At 42.5% G+C, this 21,889-nt stretch overlaps 1 long non-coding RNA gene across 1 annotated transcript; it reads right to left on the bottom strand.

Moving 5' to 3' along the window:
• Positions 1-5,039: 5,039 nt before the first annotated feature.
• LOC309354411 lies at positions 5,040-20,536 on the bottom strand. Its single transcript, XR_014162272.1, has 3 exons — positions 20,474-20,536; positions 9,383-9,494; positions 5,040-5,159 (listed from the first exon to the last, which is right to left on the bottom strand). It is a non-coding gene; the product is annotated as an uncharacterized lncRNA (long non-coding RNA).
• Positions 20,537-21,889: the final 1,353 nt, after the last annotated feature.

The raw sequence follows: 21,889 nt of genomic DNA, 5'->3' as shown, positions 1-21,889 counted from the left end.
TGTGCTACGCCACTGATGGTGTGTTCAGACCTACACCCCAGATGTTGATTTGTCCTCACTCTAAATAACAGAAACTGTTTGCGGTCGGCATGGTTATCTGTAGCATGGTTTTTTGCTCTCTGAGCAACCACAGAGGGGAAATCCAGTGAATATAATGCTTATCACATTTTCACCTCACAACAACCCAGTGAGGAGGGTTAGGCTAATGTGTGAGGCACATTCAGAGTTTGTTTAGCTGAGCAGCCTTGGGCTGGGGGGTAGATAGTGTGCTAAGCAGCCCAGGTCACCATCAGGCAGTTTCGAATTGAGTGCAGAATCTCAGATTTCACTTTTAAATTAAAATTCCCAGCCTTTGTGCTTGCAAAGCATGGAAATGAGAGCTTTCGGGCATGATACAAATTGCTAGTAAACAGGGCGTCAAGGTTTAATTGGATCCAGTGCTGGATGAATCATCAGATAAAGTTCAGTTACTCCATGGAGACCAGTTTTAGTCAGTAGGGCAGAGAGTTCAGAGCAGAGTTTGTTTTTTAAATAGCTATTTTGGTCTTGATCTTTCACCATTAACAGGGAACAAAATAAGATGTTAATGGGGAACAAAATTTCAAAGATGTCATTTCCTTCTGACCCTTGAGTGTATTTTTTAAAAAAATTACTGTGCCCTTCCTTATACATCTCAGATCATTGCTACTTATATTGAAGTTTTAGCAATATGCACTTTTATTACATTTATTGTTACACACACACACACACACACACACACACACACGAGAATGAGATGCAGAAATGGGGCAAACCAAATTTAAGGGATTGACATAGGCAGATTCATCCACCTCTATTTATAATGCCAAAAAATACAAACTAGCTGCTTGAATTGTGCCTGGTATAGGAAGCCAAGGCCAGCAAGGGAATCGTGTTCTCTCAGGATTGGCTCAAAGTTTGAAGGCCCGGACACAGCGCCGTTTAATGGGCCCCATACATCAGCTCAGGGGTGGGGAACCTTTTTCAATCCAAGGACCATATTTTTTGTGTGGGGACTTTCCAGGGGCCACATGACAGGCGATATCTGTTGTAAGTGGTTGACAGAGACCTGTGGAACAGATCCAGATCTGCCCTATTCCCTTGGTACATAGGTGCATCTTTTAGGTCGTAACTTGTTAATGGGTCATAAATGAAAAGAAGGCTGATCGCCAAATAATTGATGCTTTTGAATTATGGTGCTGGAGGAGACTCTTGAGAGTCCCATGGACTGCGAGAAGATCAAACCTATCCATTCTTAAGGAAATCAGCCCTGAGTGCTCACTGGAAGGACAGATCCTGAAGCTGAGGCTCCAATACTTTGGCTACCTCATGAGAAGAGAAGACTCTCTGGAAAAGACCCTGATGATGGGGAAGATCGAGGGCACAAGGAGAAGGGGACAACAGAGGACGAGATGGTTGGACAGTGTTCTCGAAGCTACCAGCATGAGTTTGAGCAAACTGCGGGAGGCAGTGGAAGACAGGAGTGCCTGGCGTGCTCTGGTCACAAAGAGTTGGACACGGTTAAACGACTAAACAACAACATCAAATGAAAAGTGGTCTCTTTGGGCAAAATTACTTTGGTAAGCATCTCTCATAATAGCTAGGGTGGAAAGATGCACACACACACACACACACACACACACACAGGAACTGGCTTTTGCACCTTCAATCATTTTGTGGAAGAAGGAAGAGGGAAATTCAGAAAATAAGCACAACAAACTTGAAGAAATTGCTGTGTATTATTGTGTCAATCAACATGGTGAAGAAGGCACAAAAATCTATACTATGTGTTTCTAACCACCTTACAAATACTCCCAACGTGGGTGTGCATTTGCAGGGGAGAATCAGCTGATGAGAGTGGCAATTTAATTCTCCCCTGATTTTCTCACACAGTCTGATTCCTCTGATTCCTAGCCTTATTTCAAAATGCCACTGGGAACTGCTTTTTGATCAATGGTACTAATGATCCCTGTGATTCCATTCAGTGTGAATTAGAGTTTATTGAAGGGCACAAAAGTACATCTAAAGTAAGTTTTAAAATGGATAACTGTCATCCAGAATAGCAGCTCTGACACTCCTGAAATGGTTGAGAAATTTCGTGGATTCAGAGCAGCCGTCCAACTGCCTTCTTCTGCCAGCCCACTTCAAACCCCTCATAATCAACATAACTGAGGGAATTGTTGTGTGACTCCACAGGGCAAAAATCCACACCAATTCTGTGCCTCCACAGCTGCTGCATAGTTTTGATAGTACAGTGGTACCTCGGGTTACATACACTTCAGGTTACATATGCTTCAGGTTACAGACTCCACTAACCCAGAAATAGTACCTCGGGTTAAGAACTTTGCTTCAGGATGAGAACAGAAATTGTGCTCCGGCGGTGTGGCAGCAGCTGGAGGCCCCATTAGCTAAAGTGGTGCTTGAGGTTAAGAACAGTTTCAGGTTAAGAACGGACCTCCGGAACGAATTAAGTACTTAACCCGAGGTACCACTGTACACAAAAGTGAGCATGGAACATGGGTAGGGACCCTCAGACCAGGGACCAAAAGCAGCTCTCCCGTCTTCTTTATCCAACCTTCAAGGGTGTGTCCACACTGCTGTTTACAGTGGAGTAAGGGCATCCCATGTGTGCCTGTTTTCCACTTTGTCCGTGTGATGTCATCTTCATCCGAGAGACAGTCTGCACTCCCCCCTCCCCATTTAATTTGGATTTTCTGGATCCTCAGAAAGGATCCGATCTATTACTACTCTAAATTCACTTAGAGTCCTATGGTGACAGATGTTGCCAAATGGTTTTTGCAAGTACCCCAAGCATAAAAGGTCTCCAGGGTTGCCTTTAGCAATGTGCTTTCTGACACACGCACACACAAAATTCTAAAAGTTTACTGAGACAGGAGCTCCTCTTGCAAAAGCCCTGGTGATTCATCTCCATCAAAGCTGTTTTCCTATATGTTTAACAGTTCTGGCTTTGAGAACCCTTTCTATCCATTTTCTTTGAACAGAAGCCAGATTGAAAGGTTCGGAATTTCCCAGTTCCTCCCTGGATTCCATTTTTTAAAAGCAAAACAAACTTGTGTTACAATTCTAATCCTGGGGTTGATTTTAATTATATTGTACAGTGCTGTTAAAATGTTAGTATTTGCACACTTGGAGACTTTTAGCTGAATGCAATTTGACCTTGGCAACTTTTTGATGAATTTGCCCGTTAGTTCTAAAGATTCATCCTTCGTCAGCTCGGTTTGTCATACTAGAAAATACTGGATCAGATATCATCACCGCCAACACTTCCACGACGAAGGCCAATGTAACAAACACTACCACAGAGTTACTCTGCAAATTCTGGCCTAATTCAGAACTCAAGTCCTCTTTGTGGCTTTTCCAATAGCCATCTGGTTAGTCAATTGAAGAACAAGATGCTAGGCTCGGTGAATCTTTGGGCTGATCTACCAGGATTTTTCTTATGTTCTTATCATGCCTTGGCCTTTTATTGTTTGTTAGGTCAGACTGTGTTTATTTAGCAGTGAAGGAAAGACACATCCTCAAAAGACCCGCACATATTCGAGAACTCAAGCACACTACAGTGGTACCTCGGGTTAAGTACTTAATTCGTTCCGGAGGTCCGTTCTTAACCTGAAACTGTTCTTAACCTGAAGCACCACTTTAGCTAATGGGGCCTCCTGCTGCCGCCATGCTGCCGGAGCACGATTTCTGTTCTCATCCTGAAACAAACTTTTTAACCTGAGGTAATATTTCTGGGTTAGCAGAGTCTGTAACCTGAAGCGTATGTAACCTGAAGCGCATGTAACCTGAGGTACCACTGTATTGAGACATATCCTTGGCTTCAGACCTTAATAAGAGATGCCCACAGAACCAAGTGTTTGTTACTCCATCCCCCAGTCTCTCTCTTTTTCGCACACGCACACATACAGCTCCCCTCTTCCATGCAAACAAAGAGGTACATGATGGGTGTGTGCCTTCAAGCGACTGAAACCTTCTCCCTTTGACCTTTTAAAATTCTTTACTTGTCTGGCTGGCTACTATACATACACCTGCTCTGTTGACATATCCTCTGTCAACCTCTTAAAGGGCCCTGCAAATAAACTGAAACCCCTCTGAGCTGTCTGGGACATTTGTTCCGCGTTATTTTTGTGCATCATTTTCCCCCGTGGAGAAAGTGCTTCTGAGACATTATTATTTCTCAGCCTCGGCTTGTAAAGACAAAGTTTGGAATGGAAGGTCACTCTTCATTCGCAACTACCTGAAAGGACAATCGGACTGTCAGTCTATGTGGAAAGGGGTTAAAAGTGGGGAGGAATCACAATTTCAAATACACAGTGTGTTTTTTTCATTAAAAAAAATTAGTCGCATTATTAAATTAGTCATTAATATTCCACTCTTCCTCCTGAGGGAGCCCAAGGCAGCAAACACATCAATAATGAAACAATGGTTTTTAAAACCGCTAAAATGTTCTAAAAACAGTGATCCAATGCTCGGAGTAAACTCACTGAAATTCATGGACCCGACTAACTTCAATTTATTCATCAGGTCTAGCGTTGGCCACAACCCAGTCACACAAATATTGGTGTCAGTTTCTAGAACTGGAGGCAGTTTCTATACAGCAACTGGTTGACAACTGTGGAAGGAGAAATGTGTTTTGCACAAGAGAATTTCCTATCTTGATAAGAAAATAAAAAGGGAACAGAAGAGATTCTGTTGATCACATATTCTAGGAAGGATCCTAGGGCTTAAGACAAGCACAGGCACAAGAAAACCTTCTAACTCACTTACTTGGCACTGCTAAATTCTGGTGAACTTTGAATATAGACCTTTTGAGGCTCGATTTTTACAACTTTGGAACCTAATATTAATGAACAAACCAAGCACTTGCATGCGAGGAAAATCCGAGAGGCAAAAAATCAAACACTCTTCCTTCAGCTTGGTATAGTTTGCTTTTATACGCGACATCAAAGGAGCATGGCTACAGACCACCAACAGCGCATGGGAGTCTGTGGAATGGCACCTTTATCTAATAAGCAAAATAAATTTATTGTCCGATGCTACTAATTTTGTGCACTGTATTTCTGCATGGTAGGGTGGAGGGGTTGCTCTCTGTTGTAGTCCCTTCTTTTTTGTATTGTTATCTGAAAAATAAAAATAAACAAATATACAAATGAATTTTTTTTAAATGCAAATAAATAAAAAAACAAAAAACAAAAAGACAGGAGTGGTCCCCTGATGAGGACATGTGGTGAGTGGGTGGGTGGAGTGCTATTTTTTCTAGAAAAAAAGGTGCCAGAACTTGCCGTGAACCTCGTTCTCTTATAATGGCAATGGCACCAACCTGAAAGGTGCAGGAACTGAGTTCCAGTGAGTTCCGGCTGGAAAAAAAACCCTGGTTGGGTGGAGGCTGCCTGCCAGTGGGAATAGCTGGACCTGGCAAAGGGCAGGAAGGAGGAAACGGTTGTGTGAATGCAGATATGTGCACACATTCACATAAACTCACAAACATACACACATACTAGAAAAATTAACCATGAAACTGACACGGGGACAAATAGAAGAAGATGCCTTCACCCCGGTATGGCTCCCCTTTATCACATACACAGCCCAACAAGACATTGACAAAAATCCACCAACAGCATACCAATAAATATGGCTAATCTGATCCAAAACATTCACCCACTCCACTCACACACGAAAACAAAGATCACCACAGGCAACCACAAACAAACAACCACACCCTAGGCCAACCCCAACCTCTCTCACCACCAAAGGAACACAAGTGAATAAAACAGAACCTGCACAAGCGACGCTGACACAAAACCCCACATATATTAAGTGTAATAGAAACATTGCCACCCGACCCCACCTCCACCCATCTCCCACCCCCTTTCCCCTTCTTCTTCCTAAAGTCTCAACAAACGAAACTGATCTGTAAAAAAATGTTACTTGGAGGAAAAAGAGAGAGAGAGACATTGCACATACTTTTGTAAACTAAGAAAATATTTAATAAAAGTACATTAAAAAAACCATACACACATATTCATAGATGCATGAAAGGCAGGCGTTTAGCTACTGAAGTTGGTCCGCGTCTCTCCTTTTCCTTGATGGTGGGAAACCAGCCATAATAATAATAATAATAATAATAATAATAATAATAATAAACAACTTTTATTTATATCCTGCCCTCCCCGGCCGAAGTCGGGCTCAGGGCAGCTAACATCAGATATATAACATTAGTATAAAATCAAACAATAATTAAATTACCTCCTAAAAACAGGTCAAAATCAAATTACCGTATTTTTTGCTCTATAAGACTCACTTTTTCCATCCTAAAAAGTAAGGGGAAATGTGTGTGTATCTTATGGAGCGAATGCAGGCTGCGCAGCCAGTGGCGTAGCGTGGGTTGTCAGCACCCGGGGCAAGGCAAGTAATTTGTGCCCCCTAACCTGTGGATTTCCGCCCCCTAACCCTAACCCCCAGATGTTGCGCCCGGTGCGGCCGCCCCCCCCCTGCACCCCCCACGCTACGCCACTGTGCGCAGCTATCCCAGAAGCCAGAACAGCAAGAGGGATTGCTGCTTTCACTGCACAGCGATTCCTCTTGCTGTTCTGGCTTCTGAGATTCAGAATATTTTTTTTTCTTGTTTTCCTCCTCCAAAAACTGGTCTGGTGCGTCTTATAGAACGAAAAATACAGTAATTAGATGGCTTTCCGCAGGGTTATGGTTGGGAACAGTAAGTGCTCATTTGAATCTTTGCCTGCCATACAGCTGCTAAAGAGATGTAGTTCTGCCATCGGTGAAACTTCCAACCTAAAGAAGCAAGAGAGGTGCTTTAAGAATGTCAGAGCTTTGGTTGGCTCTGTAGGATTCCAATCCTTTGCCCATAGATCTGGCATTCTTCGTGATTTTTAAAGCACCTCAGTAACACAGAGCTGCAAGCACCCAGACAAGTATATCACCCTCTTCTCCTCCATTGCTGGAACCCAGTGTTGACTCAAAGGAAATACGCTTTTCATATGCTCACTCTTTGAGTTTTCTGTTATTCTGTTTTTGAGTACTGTTTTTCTAGTACTGTCACTAGGAATGGAATGATTTGTCAGTTTGGGTTTGCTCAATTTCTCATTTTCCAGTCTGAAACTCAGTTCTCCATGTTTCTGCAGCAATTTGCAAATTAAAAAAAAATTAAAATCCTCTTTAAAATTCTTCAGCATGTTAATTTCTACGAATAAACAGATTTTTGTATGGTGTTTTGGTGCACATTTTTTCAAGCAATTTCTCCTAACATAGTGCATTATTTTTTTACTAATATTTTCATTTTTAGGCACATTTCCCCCTAATATGTGCTGCTTTGTAAACACTGGAGAAATGTGTCGCAAAATTCAGACAAGTGTGAATTTTGACAGATGGCCGTGTTGTATCAGAAAGTGTGAATTTCTTGAACTGGGTTTTAAATGAAAGCTGAATCAAATTCCTTGCCCATCCCTAACTGCCACCAAACACAGTTTGCTATTTAGCATTCTGGGAAATGAATGATCAGCACCTGTTTTCTTCTTATTCCAGAGAGGTAGCCATTATTGCCTGCTGCCAAAAAAATACGAAACCCAAACACTTAAAAAGTAATCGGTTTACTTTTGCAGTAGCTTTTCTGGGTCTGTTCCATGTTGAAATGTTTGAGAATCCATGAAAATCCATGAAAATTTATGCCACAAGCAATCAATTCACCTTAAAGGTGCCTCAAAATTCTGTTTTCTTCTCAACATGTAGCTATTTAGTGTGTTCCTTCAGAGAAGAGAAAACTTGGCCATTGATTCCCATGAGGAGCTGCCTCTATGAACCAACCCAAAGAGCGTTGAGAATGAAGATCAATTTGCAAAGTCTAGGATAAATGAGGGTTTATTTCGGCCTCCAAGTGGCTTATCAAATCTTGCATTTTAATATATTTATGCAAAAAAAAAAGGAATTTGCTTCTTTATGTATTAAAAAATGTATTTATTTCAGACATTTCCTCGTTAGATTTTGAAATACACAATCCTCCTTCTGTGGGGCACAATTTAGAATGACCAGGGAATATAAATTAGCAAACAAGCACCAATAAACATAAATAAAAATAAGGAGGAATGGTTAGAAGTATTTTTTTTAAAAAAAGATTTGCTTGAATACATGTGTAAAATAATTCAGTAAATCCTATTCCAATTAGTTTTAATTGTTTTTAATGTTGAATTTTACATTATTGTAAAATTACAAAGCTTGAAATTATGTGTGTGCTCTCAGTTAGAATCTCTCTGATTCTAGGAATTAAAGTTTATCCAGTTTATGGAGTCAATCACACACACACAATTAATTAATTAATTAATTAATTAATTAATTAATACCTGTTTTAAACTTCCTCTCATCCTTATGGGGATCAAAGTGGTATACAGTGGGCAGGACTAAGCAGATCATGCCAGGATAAAACACAGTAATGAAACATCAAAATGCCTAACTGTATGAAAAAGTTTTTAGCCTTTATGTTTTTAAATGAAAGTTGCTTGGAGACCTTCAGACGCTACTAAGAAATCTGATCAACAACAACAGCAACAACATCCCCCAAAAGATTGTAGTGTCATTGCCAGTTTTAGCGTTGTGGGGAGGATATTCTGCAACGGGGGCCACCACGGAAAAGGCTCCCTCTTTCTTTTCACCCACCTTCCACGGCAAAAGTACTCAAAGGAGAGCCTCGAGTGAGAATTTTAGAACCTGGCATCAAGCTCTTACAAAACTCTAATCAAATTTGAATTAGCTGTAGCCTGTAATTATTGTGACGTTTTATATCTTGTTCATATTTTCCCCAAAAACTTATCATACCACCTTTGGATAATAGGAAGGTTTTTATCTCTTCCCCACCCTCCCACCTCGTATTTTGCTGTTCCATTTTGGAACTCTGTCGCTCTTATTATTATCGCTTCTCTGATCACCAAACCCAACAAGACTCTGATAGGATCAAAGGGGGACTGAAAGCTCTGTAAGTTGCTTCGTAGGTACGTGTATTTTTCACCCAATATCTTTGCACCTTAACACACGCTCCCTCCAACCGATATACGTGCCTGTTTTGCTACACGTCTTCCAAATATTAGCGCCCCCCCCATTGCTTCTTCATAAATGGCATTTTATGGGGTGATGCATAGATACCACCTTGAAAGCAATTTAAAGGCAAACTCCGCAATATTCCAAGATGTGGATTTGAGAGATTTAGAAGGTTTGAGAGGTTTAGAAGGATACAGTTTTCACAGTATTGCTTATCTCCACCCGCTTCTTGCATGCAGTCCAAACTTGCAGTAAAGTTTGCTGGCGACTCTAGCGCTAAAAGCAAGTCACAACTCACCGGCCCAAATCTTGCGGGCTTGGTGCGTTAATCCCATTCCAAGGGTCCCCTTCCTTTCCCTCCGCTGCGCTTTTCCTGCGCCTCCGACATGGCAGGCGCCTCCGCGGGTGCGCTGAGGGGAAAAAAGGGAAGACCTCCATCCCTTCCCGATTTAAGTCTAATGAAGGGACTCGAGCTTGGGACGAGCCCCCGCGTTAAATTAGATACCGTATTTGAAATGCATACATAATTATGTTATTTGTCTACTTAACGATCATTCTTTTTTAAAAAACATGAAAACGCCATATTTTTTAAAAAACGGTCTTGCTTATAGTGTGTGGTGTTCTCTAACGCTGTTTGTTGTAAACCGTCCTGCGCCCATTTTTTCTGGTGAAAGGCGGTATAGAAATATAATAGCTATAAACAAATTTTGGATGGGATGCGCCCCAAATTCCCTCTCCCTTGGCTTTCGTTTTGTTTTACGAATATGCTGCGGTGTTGTTTACTTCAGAGGAACCTGAGTCTAAAAGAGGAATTAAGCCGCCTTGAGTCCCGGTTCTGGGGGAAAGGCGGAATAGAAATAAATTAAGTACAGTAACTATTTTTTTAAATGCCAGTCGAATGCTCTATATATCCCAAGCTGGGTTCCCTCCTACGCACCCGTAGCTGCAATGGCAGTTATAGAAATCTTTGGCTATACAGATGTCTGCTTGGGTGTTGTTGCCGCTGTTGTTTTTAGCGTGCGCGTCTGTCTGTCTGTCTGCTTCTATGCAGAAACTACACCTGTCGCACTGAGAGAGCAATAACCATTCCTGCAGCTCAATACGCCCGCGCGCTCATTTGTAAACCCCCGCGGTCTTCCGCGGAGCTTATGCCAAGGTAAATGCGAATAGCATCGCAACTTACAACCCTCTTTTGTGTAGCTATTTATTTTTATTCTTTTTGTGTCTATCCAAGCCACTGTGGTCAGCAGGTAAACGATACAACCTTCTCCACGCCTTGGCGCCATCTATAAGCCAGAATCTAAAATTTAAAAAGGGCAGATCTATCCTTTCTCCAGCAAAACACACAACATCCAGCCCCTTGAAAATATGCCTCAAGTTGTGAGTTTCCTGCTTACTAATTTCAGTTTTGAAGAAGGTAAATAAGTGTCCATTCTACCGTCCATCCTTGTATGGTGGGGACTATCTATACTAGAAAACCATCCCATTCCTTGTATGGGAATATATAGACTGCAAATGAGTCGGGTGCCCAAACCTAGCATTTTACCCATTTGCGCTATAGTAGACCTCAACACTTGAGGAGAATTGTTCTTGTTCAGGCTAATGAGAGCCGCCCCACCTTGGCCGATGCAAATCATGTCATGGAAAACTAATACGCACCGAAGGCCAGCCTGCAGCAAAACCAATAACAGCAAAAGTGGACATTCGTTTTAGGAGAAGTGGACAATGATCTCTGGTCGCTGTTTAGACAAAGTTAAGCAATTGTAAGTGAAAGGCAGCCAGATCCAACACACACGGGAAGTCTCACCAAATTCGATGGAGGCATATATATATATATATATATATATATATATATATATATATATATATATACACAATATATATTTTCATACAATATATATATATATGCCTCCATCGAATTCAGTGAGACTTCCCGTGTGTGTTGGATCTGGCTGCCTATATATATATGCAAGTTTAACAGGAAAGCACATACAAAATAACAAGGGAAGAAAAATAGAATTCAATAACTGTAGGAATGATATTGATAACAATGCAAAACACACACGCATCAAGTCACAATAAGGATGCAGGAGCTATCAATGCATCCAATTTAAGTCAAGCATCTAAGTCGGTATAAGCCCAACAGATTTCCAAATAGGCATCTGCACGAAATTGGCCTTTACAAGAAAGGATGGTGGACTTAAATAAGTGCTTATTAAACCTTCCCAATGACACCAGTAGGATTTCAGATCGTGCCCCTTGTGTGTCTGGGAGGAGGAATCGTGTGACAATGAGAGCAGCGTGGCACTAGTGCGTCTAGTCTTCAAGAAAATCAAGGAGTCGTGGGATTTTGAGGCTTGGGGGGAAATGTCGGAATGCATCAAACCTGAGAAGGGGAACTGATCTCACCCTCTATTCCGCACTGTACCCTAATATGTATATGTGCGTGCGCTGCCAGAGAGGGTGAGAAAGAGAGAGCGCTTTTCAAGATAGTGCATTAAAGAAATATCCTGGCTCAGTAATTTTTTTTACATTACTCAGTTCCAGGCGATGGCTTATAATTGAACTGTGGCACTGACTCGGCCTTAGTCCCCCCCATCCCACCCCACCCCAAATAACCCTGCTGATATTCTTTTAAACCGCGTATACTTTTGTATTACATTAAGAGGTATATAAAGTGACTAAATTAAATAAATTAAAATAGGGAATAATACTAATACTAATAATGTGATATCTATAAATATTACTATCGTTATGAAATAATGCATCATTCTCATCTGATAATTTATCCACTCTAGCTGTAACTCGAAAAAACTAACCAAACACCTCTTCTGCCCGCTCCTTTCCTTCTCAAAGATAGATTGTAGGAAGCGTTCATTAGATCTGGCGCTTTCCAGTTGCTTCTACCTGGCGCTTTAATTTCTAAGGCTCCGGAGGGCGAACGAAAAGCGCAGCAGGAGAACCCACGCGCCACCAAATTGCCATCCCAAAATATGTGGGAGAGAAGTTGCTAGAAACAGCGTATTGACGCAGAAGAAAGAAAGAAAGAAAGAAAGAAAGAAAGAAAGAAAGAAAGAAAGAAAGAAAGAAAGAAAGAAAGAAAGAAAGAAAGAAAGAAAGAAAGAAAGAAAGAAAGAAAGAAAAAGATTGCCAGGGTCATATACCCACCTTCCTGGGAGTAAACATCATCGAACTCAGTGGAACTTAACCTATAAGGAGGCAAGCTTAAGATTGTTTCTGAAAAGGAGGAAGGTTTGGTTTTATTCCACCTGCCGTTTCGACCATCCCAATTATTTTATTTTGGGCACAATCTAACAGGACTTGAGAGGGAGAACTTGTTTTCTACGTTGCTGTTTTCAAGAGAAATTGTATCTTTGCTTGCTTGCTTGCTTGCTTGCTTGCTTGTTTTTATCTGCTTCTCCAAGAAAAAAGCAGTCCGGTGTCTGCTATAAATGCACCACTAGTGCTCTAACATGTTGCAGATCACCCACCCACAAGAAAACACCAGTTTGGGTAAAGTTGCCATCCTGTACCCATTTGCCTGGAGTAAATTTTCTTGGGCTCAGTGACACTTACTTTTGTGTAAGGGCTGCACTGTAAAACTGCTACTTTTTAACATAAGCCCCTAAAAGGTTTCGGTAACCCTGTAGAATTATCTCAAGCATGTTTATTGTCATTGTTGTTGTTTAGTCGTTTAGTCGTGTCCGACTCTTCGTGACCCCATGGACCAGAGCACGCCAGGCACTCCTGTCTTCCACTGCCTCCCGCAGTTTGGTCAAACTGCATGTTTACTCAGAAGTAAAACCCACCGAACGTGAGACTTCGTGCTACAGTAAGCCTTTGAAGATGAAGATGAAGAGGATGAAAATGCAGCCTTACAGCCTGACTTAACCAAGAACAGTTTTTTTTTTCAGTTTTAGCTTGCTAAAGATGCAATCCAAAACTGAGTTGCTTAGAAGACAATTTAATTGATATCAATTGTGGGTGGGTGTTTTGAGACTTGTTTGCTTCTTTGTTTAATATACTAGCGGTACCACCCTCAGCTGAGTTGCTTAGGTGTGACTTTCATCAAAATCAGTGAAATGTGCTTATGGGTATTGCAGAATCAGCACCCCATTTCCCCCCTTAAGCTCTTCTGTTTAAGAACTGTGCCTTCAAATTGCCCTTATGGTTTCCTCCTCTTGGCCCAGTATTTGAGGTTTATTTTTGGCTCCAAATTCAGCAAAATAAATGTGACAAATCTGACACCTTTGAGCTCGGTTTTAAAAAGGCAGCCATGGAATCCCGTGGCTGTCTTTGTGAATAAATTATCTGTTATTGCACATTCCGAAGGCAACTTGAAAGAGAATATCTCCAAATGCATTCCACAAAACCTCTCTTTAAATAGCAAATCCAATTTTTGTGTGTGTATTCCTTCCAAAATTTATATCAGCCTGGTGGTGGTGTTTTTAAGAAGACAGTGATATTTCCAAAGCTAAGAATTATGAAGGTGGTATTCAAAAGGCAACAAGTGTTTAGAATTAAAGTTCTCTCAAAACTTTCCAAGGTGCCAGTACTTTCCAAGTTCTGTACATTTGGGGGGGGGGGAGTCTGGGTCGTACCAGGGTCTGACTCATACTGTTTGGATTCCATGGTGGAAAATTCAAACAGCATTCCCAGCTCCTCACCAGTAAACATGATGGATAACCCATAAACCCAGTGGATCTTTTTCCTTAACACTGAAACAGTGCTCTTGTGCAATTCCCAGTCGTTTCATTGATGGTTAAAAGGTAAAAGTAAAGGGACCCCTGACCATTAGGTCCAGTCATGGCTGACTCTGGGGTTGTGGCACTCATCTCGCTTTATTGGCCGAGGAAGCCAGCGTACAGCTTCTGGGTCATGTGGCCAGCATGACTAAGCTGCTTCTGGTGAACCAGAGCAGCACACAGAAACGTCGTTTACCTTCCCGCTGGAGCAGTACCTATTTATCTACTTGCACTTTGACGTGCTTTTGAACTGCTAGGTTGGCAGGAGCAGGGACCGAGCAAAGGGAGCTCACCCCGTCACAGGGATTCGAACCGCCGACCTTCTGATCGGCAAGTCCTAGGCTCTGTGGTTTAACCCACAGTGCCACCCGTGTCCCATTGATGGTTACATAGGGAAAAAATCCCAGTGGATTGTGTCCATACAGGTAAATCTTACTCAGTTGGCCCAATGGTGCCCAGGATCTGACACTTGAGGCAGATGCCCCAGTTGGTATAGGTCATCTCTGAGGGAGTGGGAGCCAAGTTAGGTTCAGGTGTTGTGAATCAGGTTCAGTTCCATACTTGAGCATAAAGCCTACTTTAGACTGGTCACTATCTCTCAGCCTAATGTCCATCACAGAATCATAGAGTTGGAAGGGACCCCATGGGGCCATCTAATCCAACCGTCTGCAATGCAGGAATCTTTTTGTCTAACTTGCAACTTGAACCCATGACCCTGGCATTAAGAGGCTTATGCTTCACCAATAAAATTTAGGAAGTGATGAGTATATGGGCCACCTTGAGCTCTCAGTAGGAAATATGGGATATAAATGTAATAAAATGATAAGGGAGTTATGAAGGAGAGATTATTTTGCTTACCCACTTAAGTGTGTGCAGAAATCGTTAATAATAATATTAATGATAAGAAACGTGAATATTTATATAGCACTAACAAGTGTCCAACGAGTTTCATCTCAGTTCTATCCTTACCAAGACCATGTATGCTAAGTTAGAACTGTGATCACTATATTAGATCTGTGTCAGGGCTGACAGAAGAGTGTGTTATCTAAGGCCACCTAGATGTGAATAATCTGAGTTTGTGAATCAGACACTTCCTGCCTAACAGGTCTTTTCTTTTCTTTTCTTTTTTTAAAAAATAGCTTTTATTGAAGATTTTTTAATGTGTGATATAAAACAAAGAAGCAAGCAAGGAAATGTACATATCTCGCCTCCACTTTGAAGTCATAGAGTCTTTTTCACAGTTCATTTACATTTGCTATGAGACACTATTGCCCTAGACATTAGGGGAAAAGAGGGGGGAGAGGGGGAAGGAGAGGGTTGTGGGTAGGTCCTACTCTTAAGCTAGAATCCTATAGACAATACCTGGTTCTAAGCCTCACTGAACTCATGCAACATAATTCAGAGCAGGTGTATGGGAATTGTGCTGTAAGCTACTCAGGAGGAGTCCCCCCTAAAAAATATTCAGGTTATGTTCACAGGCAGAGCTGTAGCTTGGGGTGATGGAGCTAGCTTATGGTTACCAGATTTTTATCAATGAATCCAGGGGCACTTTTTATTTTATTTTTGAAGCTGAGCAGCAACAGGAAGTCAGTAGTGGGAATGACCCTGGCCCCAAGCAAACATGCATATTGAATAAAGGTGCAAAGCCCTTCTTTCGCACCTTGTGAAACATAAATGCGCAGAGTTTTTTTTAAAAAAACTGGGCAATGGCGTGCCACCCACCCATAACTCCCGAGCCTTCCCTGATCTCCTTCCCCCGTTGTTTTGACTGATTGGTGGAGGCTCAGGAGTCACAGATGAGCGGCCGTTGCCCAGGAGGGGCCAGCCTGGTAGTGCAGTTGGCTCTAGCTGGCTTCAGGAGTTGCTCACAGCTTGCTGCCGTGGTGCAGGAAAAATGGCGGGTGCCACAGCAGCAGGCAGCAAGCAGCTCCTGAAGCCAGCCAGAGCCATCTGCGCTACCAGGCTGGCTCCGGGCTGCTGAGGCTGCCGCTGCCACGTTTCCCAGGGACAGATTTGCAAATCTGGGGAGATTCCGGGGATGGAATTTGTCCAGGGACAGATTTGCAAATCCGGGGACTGTCCCTGGGAACTGGGGATGTCTGTTAACCCTAGGCTAGCTGGGTTTTTTGCCCCAAGTGAAGCCTCCAAGGGGTACCATTGAGGTTTCCAAACTGTGTGTGTAAGCAATTGGGGGGAGGAGTCTTTGACCCAGGTGAAACTGGGTCTTTTACTCGGGTGAAATAAAGCCTAGTTTCGCCCTTGCCATAGGAAATACTAGCACCAGATTTTCAGTTCAGGGAGGGGTTTGTGGTACCATCATTCTAAGACTGTTCCACTTCAGTGTACAGGAGGGGAAAAGCACACAAATGAATGTTCTCTCACAACAGAAGTTCCCACCCCATAGAAAGGTAGCACATCAGTGCGGTGGCTCCCCGTTTGTGGAATGCTCTCCCCAGAGGCATTCGTCTGGCGCCTTCATTACATATATTTAGGTGGCAGGCATTTCTCTTCAACCAAGCCTTTGGCTGATTAACAACCTATGGCTTTATAAATGTGTTTGTGGGAGGGGAGTTCAATAACTGACTGTGTTGGTTTTTGTTATGTATTTCATATTCTTATTTTACCTTTTTCTGTTGTGAACCACCCTGGGATCTTTGGATGAAGAGTGGTATACAAATTTAATGCCGTATTTATCGCTCTATATAAGATGCACTTTCTCCCTCCATAAAGTAAGGGGAAATGTGTGTGCGTCTTATGGAGCGAATGCAGGCAGGAGGCTCTGCTCAGCGCTCCCTTTAAAGAGCCGTGTGGAGCGTGTTCTTGGGGGCTTTTCCCTGAGGAGGGAAAAGGGCTGCCCTTCTCCCTCCTAGGGGAAAAGCCCCTGCCCCCAAGAGCCGCACACACACGCTTTAAAGGGAGCGTGGCTCTTGGGGGAGCCTTCATCCCCGCTGCCCGGGAGAGGCTGCGCACGGCTATCCCATAAGCCAGAACAGCAAGAGGCTATCCCAGAAGCCAGATCCCTCTTGCTGTTCTGGATTCTGGGATTCAGAATTTCCCCCCCTTGTTTTCCTCCTCCAAAAACTAGGTGCATCTTATGGTCTCGTGTGTCTTATAGAGCGAAAAATACAGTAAATCATCATCATCCATGGAAGGAGTTCACTCAAAGCTAAGTAAAGGTAGTTTTTTTCATCTATGACAGAGCTAAGGAAACCTGTGGTCCTCCAGATGTTGCTGGACTCCAACTCCCATCAGTCCCACTTAACACAGCCAATGGTGAGGGCTGATGGTCCCTAGTCCAGCCACATAAGGAAGGCCACAGGTTCCGCAGCCCTGATCTATGGGCCTGTTTGAACATCAATGCACATCGAAAGCACCTTTTTTGAGCCCTTCTCCCTTCTTGTATCCAGTATAAATGCAAATAGGGAGGACAATATGAATCCACATTGCAAACTGACTCAATCAATCAATCAATCAATCAATCATTCCTTGGGTAACTTAGCAATAGAAAGCACAGAAAGGCTTTTAAGAAAACCATTCACCAAAGCATTGTGTGCAAATATTTATTTTTCCCAAATGCGTGTGATTGCTCCTCCATTGGTGGGCCTCAGCTCAGCAACACAGGCAATTAGAGAGAGCAGGATGTGTGCCTGGGTGATGCAGGTAAGATGCCACCCTGGCTAGGAGACAGGGACTAGAGATGGAAGAAGAAGAAGAGGAGGAGGAGGAGGAGTTTGGATTTGATACCCCGCTTTATCACTACCCTAAGGAGTCTCAAAGCAGCTAACATTCTCCTTTCCCTTCCTCCCCCACAACAAACACTCTGTGAGGTGAGTGAGGCTGAGAGACTTCAGAGAAGTGTGACTGGCCCAAGGTCACCCAGCAGCTGCATGTGGAAGAGCGGGGAATTGAACCTGGTTCACCAGATTACGAGTCCACTGCTCTTAACCACTACACCACATCCAGCACTGCCCCACCAACCTTAGTCTACCAGTCTGTCTGACTTACAGCCAACCCAGGGGGCTGGCCCTGGTTGCCAACTTCCCCCTTTTCAGTCTCAGTTTTGTCCTTGTAGAATGCAGCAGGAAGGCGGATGGGACAAAAGTAGAATTAGATGGCTCTGACTGTCATTGTCTCTGGTTCCACTTATCATCGTTTGCCTACCAGCCCCAATGAGCACCAGGTGCCACTGGGACTCATATCACTTTGAGAGAGAAGACGCAGGGGAATCAGCAATGTAAGTGCCAATGATTTAAAACAGAGGTCAGCAACCTTTTTCAGCCGTGGGCTGGTCCACTGTCCCTCAGACCATGTGGTGGGCCGGACTATATTTTGGAGGGGGGGGGAAGAACGAATTCCTATGCCCCACAAATAACCCAGAGATGCATTTTAAATAAAAGCACGCATTCTACTCATGTAAAAACATGCTGATTCCCGGGCTGTCCACGGGCCAGATTGAGAAGGCATCACCCAGGCTGCCTACCCCTGATTTAAAAGGTTGCAACGTATCATGGCTGCCCAATAAGCCCAAAGAACCTTCCTAGGGTACTAAGTTGCCCAAGAAACTCTACGAATGATATACAGGTGGTATTTGACACCAAATAAACTGGCTAAGATGTGTAAGACTGTGTCAAGTAAATGTTGGTAATGCAAGCATACTGAAGGGTCATTTCTGTCAGACGTGGTGGACGTGTGAAAAAGCCAAGGGGTTTTGGGAAATGATATATAATGAAATGAAGATGTTATAATTGATAATCCCCCCCCCCGAGACTTTTCTTCGAGGGATACTGGGGACAAATGTCCCCAAAAATATGACTGAACTATTTATGTATGCAACAACAGCTGCCAGAATCCTATAAGTGCAAAATTGGAAGGAAGAAAAAGTCCCAGCTGAAGAGGAATGGACTGCAAAACTAATGAACTATGAGGAACTGGGAAAGTTGTTGTTTTTAAATATATATATATATTTATTAAAGATTTATTAGTTTACAAAAATACATGCCTTGTCTCTTTTTCCAAGTTGTGTTTTCTACAGATCAGTTTCATTTGTTGTGAGACATTAGTGTTGAATACAGTGCTACCTCGGGTTAAGTACTTAATTCGTTCCGGAGGTCCGTTCTTAACCTGAAACCGTTCTTAACCTGAAGCACCACTTTACCTAATGGGGCCTCCTGCTGCCGCCACACCACCGGAGCACGATTTTTGTTCTTATCCTGAAGCAAAGTTCTTAACCTGAAGCACTATTTCTGGGTTAGCGGAGTCTGTAACCTGAAGCGTATGTAACCCGAGGTACCACTGTACATTGTTAGGTTAGGAAGAAAAGAGGGGGGAAGAGGGGGAGGGGGAATGGTGAGTGGGGTGGGGTGGCATTGCTTTTATTCTTCTACTTAGTGTATGTGTGGGGTTTTGTGTCAGTGTCACTTGTGTGGATTCTCTTACTAATCACTTGTTGTATTTCCTTGGTGGTGAGAGAGGTTGGGGGTGCCTTAGAGTGTGGTTGGTTGTCTTTGGTTGGCTGTAGTGAAATTTGCTTCTGTGTGTGTGTGAGTGGGGTGTGTGTGTGTGTGTGTGTGTGTGTGTGGATCAGGTTAGCCAGATTGATTGGAACTGGGGAAATTGACACCCAGAGTGAGAGACGAAAGTGCCGAACTTTTTATTGAAGAATGGAAACTTCTTCTTTTTTAATATTTGAGAAACAACTATAGTCAAATGAATTTGCGGGCAGATTATGAGCAGTGGATTGAGAGTGACAATAAATGTAACAGAGGAAATGTGTATTAGATATAGTTTGACATATAATTCAGCAGATTGTGGGTGGGAATAAAAACACCACAGAGGTAAGGGTAGGAAGTCACCTTGTTCATTTTGCAAGAGAAACATATATTGAATTTGAAGTTGATGTGTTTTTAAGTTTTCAAAATTGAATAAAAAAAATTATTAAAATATTTTTTTTTAAAATAGTTAGTGACTTATTGAATAAGGCCCACAGGATCTGCTTATCTGTGACAACATTTTCCTTCACCCATTGTAATTTACAAGGAAGGGGAAATTCAGCTTTTTTGTTAATGTTAGTAAGAAAGAAACCTATTTTATAGGGGATGACTGGTTTTGAAGTGCCCCTACATCTACCCTGACATGCTGGAGGCTGGCTGACAATCTCCAGTTTCTATTATCATTAACTAACTCAAAAAAAGAAGACTCACGTTCTAATTTTATTAGAAATTCCAGTACTTTACATCAGACACAAGGCTAGGATGAGCATGCTTAGGATAAATATATTCTTACTGAGCTTCCCATTTGTGACAACAAAAGCTACAATCTACAGAAGACTTTTAAAGTTGAAATTAAACCTTTTGGTGGCTGGAATGTGTGAATCCATGAATGCACCCCTCCCGGCGCTATTTATTCCACAGCAAAATGAAACCCACAGAGTGGAAAAACATCTTGAAGAAAAACCACCACATTTATATGGTACTTTAATTACTAGCTCTGAAAGCCATCAAACCCTCTAGACTGCATTCAGGACTCTGTAAAAAGTCTGGCTAGAGATTTCCTGTCAGTACCCTCCAAAGATGTGTGTAAACTATTATTATTATTATTATTATTATTATTATTATTATTATTATTATTATTATTATTATTTTCACCTTTTCTGGGAGGAGAGTCCTATGCCCCTCCTGAAGAAGATATTGCTTGGTGTGTGAAGTCTGAGGGCAAAACACAGCACAAGAAATCAATATTCAAATTCGGAAGACTTGGCTCGGCTGAAGAGGTTGCCCATTTCAAATCAGTTGGCAGTTTGTCAGTCGCGTACAAACAGCTGCTGCTGTTGCTTTTTCTCCTTTGGGAACCTAGATCTTATTAAGGTGGGAACATAGTTCATATTTTAATACTGTATGATTTCAGCGCTGATTAATCTTACCCTCATCCTACTGCAGATAATGTCTGAGCTGGGTAGGTAGATAATTAGGAATGGATGAAGAAGGCCTTTATGGACATGGACTTTTCCCCTGGCGGCCTGTAGAGCCATCAGGAATCTGCATAGATGATGTCACTTCACCAAATGCTCCCGCTGTCAGTAAATCATGGTTTCCCAGCACCAGGACTGCTAACTGCAGTTGCTGGGAAGCAGCAATTCTCCCCCAAGCAAATGTCATGGTAATATATGCTTTTTCCTGTATAGATTGAGCTTGTGTCAGTCTAATGGGCCCAGGGCATCTTCTGCTAACCTGCATCATGTCAACTGCTTTCTTTCTTTCCATTTTCTTTTACCAATAATGATTGAATTGCACTTAGTAATACTGAATTGCAGCAATCAATAATCTATGTAGACAAACTGAGAACAGAGGACAATAGAACAGTAACAGCTACGCTTTCTATCGCTAGTCCTTATTATCCTCATTTTGTACCAATATTCAGATACTTCCCTGGCATACACCTATTGATGAAACAAATTCTTCTCTTTCCACAATCTCGTGTTCAGCATGCTGTGCTATTGGTTTGATCAGTTATGTAGCTTCAAATAGTGCTGTACCTTGTTGTAGCATATTACAAAAAAAACTATTTTAAAAAATGAATTGATTATCTTGTGGTTGTCCTCTTGTTGTTTGGTCGTTTAGTCGTGTCCAACTCTTTGTGACCCCATGGACCAGAGCACGCCAGGCACTCCTGTCTTCCACTGCCTCCAACAGTTCGGTCAAACTCATGCTGGTATCTTCGAGAACACTGTCTAACCATCTCGTCCTCTGTCGTCCCCTTCTCCTTGTGCCCTCCATCTTTCCCAACATCAGGGTCTTTTCCAGGGAGCCTTCTCTTCTCATGAGGTGGCCAAAGTATTGGAGCCTCAGCTTCAGGATCTGTCCTTCCAGTGAGCACTCAGGGCTGATTTCCTTAAGAATGGATATGTTTGATCTTCTTGCAGCCCATGGGACTCTCAAGAGTCTCCTCCAGCACCATAATTCAAAAGCATCAATTCTTCCGCGATCAGCTTTCTTTATGGTCCAGTTCTCACTTCCGTACATCACTACTGGGAAAACCATAGCTTTTACTATATGGACCTTTCA

This window comes from Podarcis melisellensis (assembly GCF_964234715.1).
Source record: "Podarcis melisellensis genome assembly, chromosome: 13".
Taxonomy (NCBI): Eukaryota; Metazoa; Chordata; class Lepidosauria; order Squamata; family Lacertidae; genus Podarcis; species Podarcis melisellensis.
Note: the sequence above shows the minus strand (reverse complement) of the source record. Positions and strands in the feature narration are given on the sequence as shown.